Below are 11,145 nucleotides of genomic sequence, written 5' to 3' on the forward strand. Positions count from 1 at the left end.
TCACCAGAAAAGAGATCAAGGATTGCCAAAGAGCAATAAAATTTTATTCTTTGAAACTTGAAACATTAATTAATCTAAGCAATGCACCTGACTTAGGAGGAATGACTTACTATAATACCAAATTGATGTCCACAAGGTCAATTCCGTGCAATCATGTTCCTTCAGTGTGCCCAATTAGGGTTTCATTGACCCAATGGAAAAACAATACCAAAAGAGAAAAGGGGAATGGACAGTTGAAGACCACTCTCATCCAGTACAACTTCCGTGCAATCACGTTCCTTCAGTGTGCCCTTAATGAACAAGAGTTCAACCGAGTCATAGCATGTGACACAACAAAAGAGATTTGGGATATGCTTCTTGTCACACATAAAGGTGCAGCAGAGCTAAAGGAAAGAAAGGTAAACCAACTTGTTTCTGATTACGAATCCTTCTTTATGAAAGAAAATGAGTCAATAACTTCTATGTTTACAAGATTTACTGACATTGTGAACAGTCTCAAATGTTTAGGTAAAACTTACACTAACGCTAAAAAAGTCAGGAAAATCTTAAGAGCCTTGCTTGTAGCTTGGAGACCCAAGAAAACAGCAATAGAAGAAGCCAAAGACTTGACAAAAATTTCTTTGGACTACTTGCTTGGATCTCTACAAACTCATGAAGTAGAGTTGAATGCCAACAAACCAAATCCTGAGAACAAAAAGAGAACCATAGCTCTAAAGTCATCTCAAACTATCGAAGAAGTAAGCGATGATGAAGAATTTGATATAGAAAAAGAAATTTCACTCGTCACGAGGAAATTCAACAAGTTCCTCAAAAAGAAAGGAAGATTTCAACACAAGAACAAATCCTACGGAGACATATCCTATAGGGAAAAAGGTAAATATAAAATTAAACCCAAGGAAATCTCTTCTAAAGATATAGTATGTTTTGAGTGCAGAAAGCCTAGACACTTCAGAACCGAATGCCCACATAAACCAAAGAAGAAGGCTTATGCAGCCCAATGGGACTCAAGTGATGAAGAGGAGAAAAGCGAATTTGAAGAAGAAGTCACCAACCTCGCCTTGATGGCTATCGGAGATGAAGAACAAGAAGTATGTCAAACTCAATCTGAATTCTTAATAAGGGACTCTAATGAGGAACTTCAAGAAGCCTTCGAGACCTTGCATGAAGAAAGTCTCAAATTAGAGTCTAATAAGAATGAACTTGAAAAAGAGGTTGACGCACTCAATAAGAGAGTGGATGCACTAACCTCAAAGGTGAGTGAATTGGAGAAAGAAAACTTCAAGTTGAACTCCACCCTTTGCACCTTCACCCAAGGGCAAAGGATCCTTGACAATCTTCTTAGATCTCAAAGGAAATGTCCAAATGAAAGAGAAGGACTGGGTTACAATGGACAAAATCCATTTAGGAGAAAAGAAAAACAAAGTGAGAATCCAAGAAGGGGTGACCAAAGAAACCAACCATCCACCTCTTACATCAAATGTGGTTTTTGCAAAAAGACAGGACATTTCATAAACCAATGTCACTCTAAGAAAAGAAAGAACCCCAACTCTCAAACTGAGAAACCAAGAGTTAGCCATGCCTACTACTACACGCCCCTAAGAAGGAAATATGGGTCTCAAGAAGACTCTAGACCTATGCCTAGGTATAGAAAATCCCAACGTCAAAGAGACTCTATTGAGAGGCCCCAAAGACAATACTAAGGATATGAGAACTACCATCGAGAGACTTATAGACCACAAGGGAAATACCAAAACCAAGGATCCTATAGACCTCAAAGATACTATACTCCTCAAAGATCAAATGGATCTTATGAACATCAGAGGACCCAAAGAAACCCAAAGTCATCCCAAAGGCAGAACCAAAGACCTAAAAAGTACAAAACCATTTGGGTTCCATTAGGAAAGTTTGACACTAACAATAATGGACCCATGAGATTATGGGGATCAATGTACGATTAAATTTCTATTATAGGTTTGATTGAAGAATAAGGTGAAAGCCGAATGGGTTATCGACAGTGGATGCTCCAAACACATGACATCCAACAAGAACCTATTCTCAAGCTTGCGGGACTACGACGGAGGATGGGTCTCCTTTGGAGATGACAGCAAAGGAAAAATTGCTGATATTTGAAAAATAAGACTTGGAGGTATTTCAATCTCAAATGTTTACTTTGTGAAAAATCTGAATTATAACCTCCTAAGTGTAAGTCAGTTATGTAGCATTGGATACAAAGTAGAATTTAATGTTTCTCATTGTTGCATTAAAGATGCAAATGATAATCTAATTCTAAAAGGGTCTGGCAAAAACAATATCTATGCTTGTATGCTTGACGAATCAAGTTCCTTGAATGCATACTTGGTTTCTAACCATAGTGAGTCATCATTATGGCATAGAAGACTTGGACATGTAAATGTCAAGTTGATTCAAACCATTGCATCCAAGGATCTTGTGAGGAACCTCCCTAAAATCAAGTATAAAATAGACAATTTCTGTGATGCTTGTCAAAAAGGCAAACAAACCAAAGTCTCCCACAAGTCGAAGAATATTGTCTCTTCCTCTAGACCATTGGAACTACTTCATTTAGACTTATTTGGACCTATCAATGTATCTAGTATGAGTGGTAAAAATTATACCTTTGTAATCGTTGATGACTACTCTAGATACACTTGGACTGTTTTTCTGAAAAACAAAAATGATGCCTTCGATGAATTTGCAACTCTATGTAATAGACTGCAAAATCAGAAAGGATATACAGTAACCTCTGTGAGGAGTGACCATGGAGGAGAATTTGACAATATAAGTCAATTTGACTTATATTGCAACAAGTATGGAATTGACCATAATTTCTCTGCTCCTAGAACGCCTCAATCTAATGGGGTTATTGAAAGGAAAAACAGGTCACTACAAGAGACAGCTCGGACTATGCTCAATGAGTATTCCTTGCCCAAGTACTTTTGGGCTGAAGTTGTAAATACAGCTTGTTATGTACTAAATAAATAGGATAATTCTCAGACCTTTACTTTCCAAGACCCCTTATGAACTGTATTTTGGTAAAATGCCAAAATTAGACTACTTTAGAGTTTTTGGGTGTAAATGTTTCATCTTAAACACTAAAAACTATCTTGGAAAATTTGATGCGAAATCTGATGAAGGAATATTCTTAGGATATTCACTCAACAATAGGGCATATAGAGTTTTTAATAAAAAGTCATTAATGGTTGAAGAATCAATGAAAGTACGTTTGATGAATCATTGCCTAATAACTTAAACAAATCTCTTGATGATGATGATGATGATGATGATACCATGTTTGATGAGCTTAAGAACAAGGTTAATGATATCTCTCTTGATGATTCTAATGATGTTACCATCGAAAAAGTAAAAACACTTCCTAAGGAAGTCATCCCTCATAGGAATCATCCCTTAGAAAACATTATAGGGGATCTAGATGGAGAAATCCAAACTAGATCTAAAACCCTAGAGGTATACAATCACACTGCATTTATCTCAAGGATCGAACCCAAGAACATAGAAGAAGCACTAAAAGACAGTGCTTGGATTATTGCTATGCAAGAGGAGCTTCACCAGTTTAAAAGAAGCAAGGTATGGGAACTTGTCTCAAAACCTGACCACCACACCATCATTGGTGCTAAGTGGGTCTTTCGCAATAAACTGGATGAAGATGGGAACATAATAAGAAATAAAGTGAGACTAGTAGCCAAAGGGTATAATCAGCAAAAGGGAATAAACTATGATGAAACCTATGCACCAGTAGCAAGGTTAGAGTCCATTAGAATGCTACTAGCTTTTGCATGCCATAAGGACTTTAAACTATATCAAATGGATGTTAAAAGTGCCTTCTTGAATGGATGCATTCAAGAAGAGGTCTATGTAGCTCAACCCCCTGGTTTTGAAGACCCTAAGTTTCCAAACCATGTCTATAGACTTGAGAAAGCGTTGTATGGCCTCAAACAAGCTTCTAGAGCTTGGTAGGAGAGAATAAGTACTTTCTTGATGGAAAGTGGCTTCTCAAGGGGGAGGATTGACACAACCCTATTCGTGAAGAACTTGAAGAATGACATACTCATTGTTCAAATCTATGAAGATGATATCATCTTTGGCTCAACCAACGAGAGCATGTGTACTAATTTCAGTAGCAAGATGAGCAATGAATTTGAAATGAGTGTGATGGGAGAGTTAAATTTCTTCCTTGGACTTCAAATAAAACAAACTGTTAATGGAATTTTCATAAACCAAAGCAAGTACACCAAGGAGGGAAGGGAAAGGATCTTGAGAGATCTAGGTTAGAAATGGGTTCTAAGCTAGGGTTTTGGGAGAGGAATAGTCGAAATAGGGTTTTAGGCTAAAAGGGGTTTTTAAAATGAGACAAAATGGTTAAAAAAATCGATTTTAAAGGAGTTCGGAATCAAGTTTTCAGCGGCTCCGGTCGACCGGTAGATGGCTGCGGTCAACCGGTAATCCTTTCAGTTAGTGGCGGTCAACCGGAAGATTTGAGGCGGTCGACCGGAAGATTCTAGAATTTCCTGAAAACCTAGAAAATTGTGAATTTTGAAGGGGTTTTTCAAGTCTGGGCTTTTGGAATAAATATGCATGAAAGAATGGTTAATCTTTCAACCAAATGGGTTGCAAATTCCAAGCTCCTTAGGAAACTAAAACGCTCTTCACCTAGTGGTTTAGTGAATATATTTGCGAGTTGTTTCTCGGTTTCAATGTATTCTAGAGAAACATCGCCATTTTGAATGGTGTCTCGCAGAAAGTGGTGTCGAATATCAATATGCTTTGCCCTTGAGTGTAAAATGGGATTTTTACTCAAGCTTATGGAACTGGTGTTATCGCACATGATTGAGCAAGATTCGAAACTCACTCCAAGGTCTTGGAGAGTTTGCTTCATCAAAAGGATTTGAGCACACCATCTACCAGCTGCAACATATTTGGCTTCGGTGGTAGATAAAGCAACGGAGTTTTGTTTCTTGCTAAACCAAGAGACAAGGCAAGAGCCGAGAAAGTGACAGGTACTACTGGTACTTTTTCTGTCGATATGGCAGCCTGCGAAGTCAGCATCTGAAAAGCTGACTCAGTCAAGGGGTTGGTTTTTGGGGTATCATAACCCAACATCACAAGTGCTTTTCAAATATTTAAAAATTCTTTTTACAGCTTGAGGTGAGATTTCTTGGGATCAGCTTGAAACCGAGCACATGCACATACACTATATATGATGTCAGGTCTACTTGCCATTAGATGTAGAAGGCTCCCAATCATGCCTCTATATCTAGTTACATCCTCAGAAATGCCATCTTCATCCTTGGTTAGTTTAAAGGATGAACTCATCAGAGTATCTGATGATTTTTACTATTAATGTCAAATTTCTTTAGCAGCTCCTAATTGCCCACAAGATCAATGAAACCCTAATTGGCCCACTAATGAGCCCACCAAGCAATACGATTAAGTTTCAACCATTGACTAAATAAGATTTTGGGGAATAATTCTTAATTCACTCTTAAAACCAATCAATTGTCGGTAGAGTCCTTTAGGGAATCCAGCCAATAATAGCAGTAGCGTGAACTTAATTATTCAATTGATGTGAGCCAAATTTCATAGATTTGTTTTTTTTTTTTTTAAGTACAAAGTCTTATTTAATTGAAGTGTTGTATACCTTACCGGAAGGAATAATTCTACTCCATAAAATGAATTCAGGCTACATATTTCAACAGTTTAATGAACGATGAGGAGATTAAAGAGAGGTGGACTAAATATTTCTACATTTTACTAATTGAAAATAATACTAGTATATTAGAAAGTTATAATAACCATCAAGGAACTACGAAACTTAGATGTATACGGAAAATGAGGGTGGCTGAAGTAAAAGAAGCATTAAAATATATATGAAAATAGGTAAAGTAGTAGGTCCAGTGATGTCCCAATAGAGGTTTGGAAGAGTCTAGGAATTTGTGGATTGCCCTAGCTAACTAGAGTAATTAATAATATTTTAAGTACAAGGAAAATGCTAGATGAATGGAGAAACATCATTTTGGTACCGATTTATAAAAATAAAGGTGATATTCAAAGCTGTAATAATTATAAAGGAACTAAACTCATGAGCCATTCTATGAAATTGTGGGAGAAGCAATTGAAGCGTGTTTAAGACAATAAACTAATGTTTTGTATAACCAATTTGGCTTATGTAAGGAAAATCAACCACATAATCTATCTTTTTTTCTCAGGAGACTAATGGAAAGATTTAGAGCATATAAGAAAGATCTTCATAGGCTTTAGAAAAGCCTATGATAGAGTTCTTAGAGAGTTAATTTGGCAAGTTTAAGAGAAGAAAAATCATGGTACTGTAGCAGGCAGGTTGATTTGCAGAGTGGAAGCTCACTACAGGGAAGGAATTGAGAGGCGAAACTCGAGGGTTTGAGTTGCCTACGGAAGGGCAAGCAGTGCCCAGAATATCAGACCAAACAAATCACTAATGGGAGAGATTGATCAACTCCTTTGTAGCTCGGCAGAAGAACAGCAATAGAAAATAGGGAATAAGCTTAGAAAAGAAAGGAAGAAGATGTGAGAGTGAGAGCACAAAAAAGGGGGAGGGGGAGGGGGAGGGGGGGGGGGGGGAGGAGGTCAAACGACCTAGTTTTGCACCATACTCGACACCAAAACACTCGTTCAATTCATTCTTCAAAACTTGTTTAACAAATTGAGTTACAAGCCTTTATATAATAAACTGAAATCAAAATTTGCCTAATTAAAATCTAAAACTGAAATAACAACTCCTAATTACTTCCTACAGACTAATAGAATAGAAACACAACAAAACTAAAAATGGAAATTTATACTTGTCTAATAGCTACCCCCAAAATAACCCAAAATGTAATACTACGTATCTTCCCAATTAAAATAACTCAATCTTTCCTGAATAACATAAATCCTAAAATATCCTACTAAACTCAAAAATCTAACCGGACCTCGTTTGTCTCGGTTGAGATCATGGTTTAAGATCTTGGCGAGATCTCGTTGTGTCGAAAAGGCGAGTTGGCGTAACAGGCTAGGTCAAAAAATGACCAAATCTCGAGCGAGATTTTGAGATCTTGCCGAGATCTTGGTCAAAATCTTGACTTAACCAGTTTCGGTTCATTTCGGTCCAATTTTTGGTTTGGTCCACACCATATAAACAAGGTTTTGACCCCAAGAGGTTAGATATCTCGCTGGTTTCGCCTGGTTTTGCCTCTGGGACCTATTTTTGAGAGGAAAAACACACAAAATCTGTGGAACATCTGTTCTTTCTTGGAGATTTTCACTCTTAGTTGCATTGAAGCAAAGATATTTAAGATTGGTAGTGGCTTTTCCCCTCAAGAACATTAAGGTAAAAACTTCTTCCCAAACCCCTTTTTTTCAAAGTAATGTCATCAAATCTTGTTTCTTACCATTGGTTTTTTCAAATGTCATGATTCTAAGGGTGATCTATACATTCATGGAAGAAAAATTAATTTTCTGTTTTTAAATTAATTTTTTTATTTTTCTGTTAAAATAAATGCTTTTCTAAAAAAAAAATTGAAAAAAATGATTTATGTAAGATGTTTGGTACTCATTTTTTTTATATATTGGTCACCAAAGGCTGATCTATAGCCTCATGGTGGCCATTTTTTTTCAGCCAATAAATTAATTAATTAATTTTCTGAAATATATAATATATATTAATTAATTAATTTTCTGAAATATATAATATATATTAAATAATTAAAGAAAAATAAAAAATTATGAAAAAAATTTCTGTTTTCGATGGAAAATTACTCTAATGTTGTGTAAATATTGTTTGTATATTTTGAAATGAAAATGGTGTTATTAGTTGCACTCTAGTATACTTTATTATGAACTTTGATTTATTATTAATAAAAAAATATGATTTAAAATTACAAAAAAAATTAAAAAAGTAGGGGATTAATATGTAATAGCTACAAGTTATTGAGTAGCTCTTAATGCATGCATTCTTTACAATATAGTGTTTATGTTGAATAGTTACTAATTTACTATTTACTAATTCATGCACAAACACTTTTATGTAATAGTGTTGAAGACTTGAAGTTGGGGAACAATGTCTACTTCTCATGGTGGTGATATTGCATGGTTACACAGGGATCCTATGTCCGATGATAAAAAAAAGTCTAGGTGTAGGTATTGTCAGAAGATGATAAATTCTAGAGGTGCTACTAGGTTGAAGCAAAATTTAATTGGGGGGGTATAAGGATGTTGCCAAATGGCCCCAAGCACCATATGAAGTCATAAAAGATGTACAACGTAGTCTAAGAGGTGAAATGTTAAAGAAGGCAAAGAAACAAAGGTTGGACCAAGAATTCGATGAGGCAGTCTTAGAGAGTCATCCTTAACCAACAACAGTGGATGTTGACTCTGATGAATCTGATAGTGATTACAACCCACAATCAGGTATGCCAAGGGCAGAATGGAGAGAATTGCAAAAAGTTAAGGCAACGAGCTTAGTCTCTCATCAAATAGAAAATGTTAGGCGGGTAGAGATGAAGAGAGGAGCAGGTGGCTCTAGTTCTAGAGTAGCTGCATCAGATGTGCCTCCCACAGAGGGAAGAATGAACAAGAAGCAAAGGAATGTGGATGTGCCTTTAAGGAGAGCTCAAAGTGTGAGGGCTGCCACATCATCACCCCGAAGAGATCCTGATGAGAGGCAAGATCCCTTGTTATTTAGACAGTAGGATACATATCAAAGAACCATAAAGCAAGCCTGGGGTACATAGAAACAACTTGGGAATGCAATGTCAATTTTTTTTTCTATAATAGCATCCCAGCTAATGCTCCACAAGGGACATATTACTATGCCATTATTGACACTGCAGGAAGGGCTGGTCTAGGAACAAAAGGGCCCACTCCTTATAAGCTGATGAATGTTTATTTGCCTCAACAGAAGAAGTTAGATGAGTACATTAATGGCTTGAAGACTCAGTGGGTATGATATGGAGTTATTGTGATGTGTGATGGTTGGACTGGACTAACTAGACTATCCATATCTTTATGGTGTATTGTGATGGGAAGACTGTATTCTTAAAGTCGGTTGATGCATCCAAAGAGAAGAAAGATGCAATGTACTCATACAAGTTGTTGAAGGATGTTGTCACAGAGGTGGGGCTTGAGAATGCTGTTCATATTGTCACAGACAATGGGAGCAACTTCAAGAAAGCGGGGGGGGGGGGGGGGGGAGTAGTGAATAAGAAGAGCAAAAACATCCACCTTTTTTGGACACTATGTGCTGCCCACTCCGTTGACTTAATGCTTAAAGAAACGGTGAAGAAGTCTTTGGTAGCAGGTGTGGTTGAACGGGCAAGACAAGTGATCATATTTGTTTACAACCATGGATTTTCTCTCGCTTTGCTGGGGAAAAAATGCGGTGGAGACTTGGTAAGGTTAGGTATGACCTAATTTGCAACCAACTGCATTGCACTGAAGAGCTTTCAAGATAAGATTGGTTTGAGATCCATGTTTGCCAGTAAAGAGTGGTTTGGATGGAGGGAATTGGGTTCGCCAGTTGGTATTGCAGCATAGACCATCTCTAGTGAAAGATTTTGGCAAGATGTGAAGAATGTTCTTATGTTTGGCCCAATTGTTACTGTCTTGAGGTTGGTAGACTCAGAGAAGTAGCCTACCTTACTATATGTGTATGCTGTAATGGAGAAAATGAAAGACAAGGTGAGAGCATCTATCCCTAGGGGTGCAAAATCCTACATCAAAATTATTGAGAGATGGGAGAAACATTTGAGGCATCCATTGCATAAAGCTGGTGAGTTTATAAACTTAACTATTGAAGACTTACTTTACATATTACGGTTAATGACAAGTTACTTATGGAATTTGCAGTGTTTTATCTCAATCCTAAGTACCACTACAAGTATGGTCTAGGAATGGATGATGAATTGACGGAAGCAGTGGAGTTTGTGGTGGCAAAGTTGGTCCCTAAAGCTAATCTACAGGCAACATGCAACATTGAGGTGGGTTAATGCTTAAGATATATATAGACTTATAGGTTATAACTTCTTAAGTGTTGAAGTACATACCGTATTGTGTACTAACTCGTATTCAATACATAGTTTTTAAGGCGGTAAGGCGACGGAGACGTTTGAGGGTCTTTTAGAGCGCCTTAGCGATAAGGCGGGCATAAAGCGTCGCCTTATCAACTAAAGCGTTCATGTGTAATTTTTTTATAGTTGAATCTTATTACTCATATGTTAAATAAATATAAAGGTTCATATTCTTACCAATGAAAACAAATCAATAAAATGAATAAATTAAGTTCATCTTCATCAATCATCAATCATCAATCATCAATCATCAATCATCATAACATATTAACATATAATATAAATACATAATTATGAAGCAAAATTATAAATATAAAGAAAAGAAGACATAAAAAGTACAAGTATTTATTATACTTACCTCTATGATGCCAAAATGAGTGCCTAAGTCCTAAGGTCATCCACTATATTGTAGAAACGCAACCCTAAAACAATGCAGAAGATAATGGAAAAACAAAACAAACAATGCACACAGATTTTACGAGGTTCGGCAAGGTTTCCTACGTCCCCGGTGGGATGAGATCCTGCTTCACTATCAATGGAGAATAGGGTTACAACGCTCGTCCTCACACCTCTTAGTATTGCTTGCATTACAGAGAAAGAAACCCTCGCTACAAATATATAGTGAAAAAACATTAATCCGGATTAAACTACAAATATATAGCGGGACCGCCGTCCTGCCTGTCTAGGTGCTGCACCAGTACTCCCTGGATTAAACTGCGATGGAATACAAGACATCATGCACCAACATATATTTCTACTCCCGTCAAAGAAGAATGAAGCTCATCGCTGCCGGAGCAAAATGGTGGCCTGGATCAATGGTTCTTCCTTGTTCCTTGATTCCTTCTCAAAGCCCTTTCTTAAAACCCTTGACAAAATCCAAACCCTGTTTGTGAATCGTGTTTTTGTTTTGTTTGTTTTGGTTATTTTTGGTGGAGTAAAGTTGATCCCATACATCTCAAGTGTTAACAAAACCATACACCTACCAATAAAAAATCTATATTTGGAATCTTCATCAAGTAATTTTAAA

The sequence above is a fragment of the Macadamia integrifolia genome, chromosome 13, assembly GCF_013358625.1.
Source record: "Macadamia integrifolia cultivar HAES 741 chromosome 13, SCU_Mint_v3, whole genome shotgun sequence".
NCBI classification, from domain to species: Eukaryota; Viridiplantae; Streptophyta; class Magnoliopsida; order Proteales; family Proteaceae; genus Macadamia; species Macadamia integrifolia.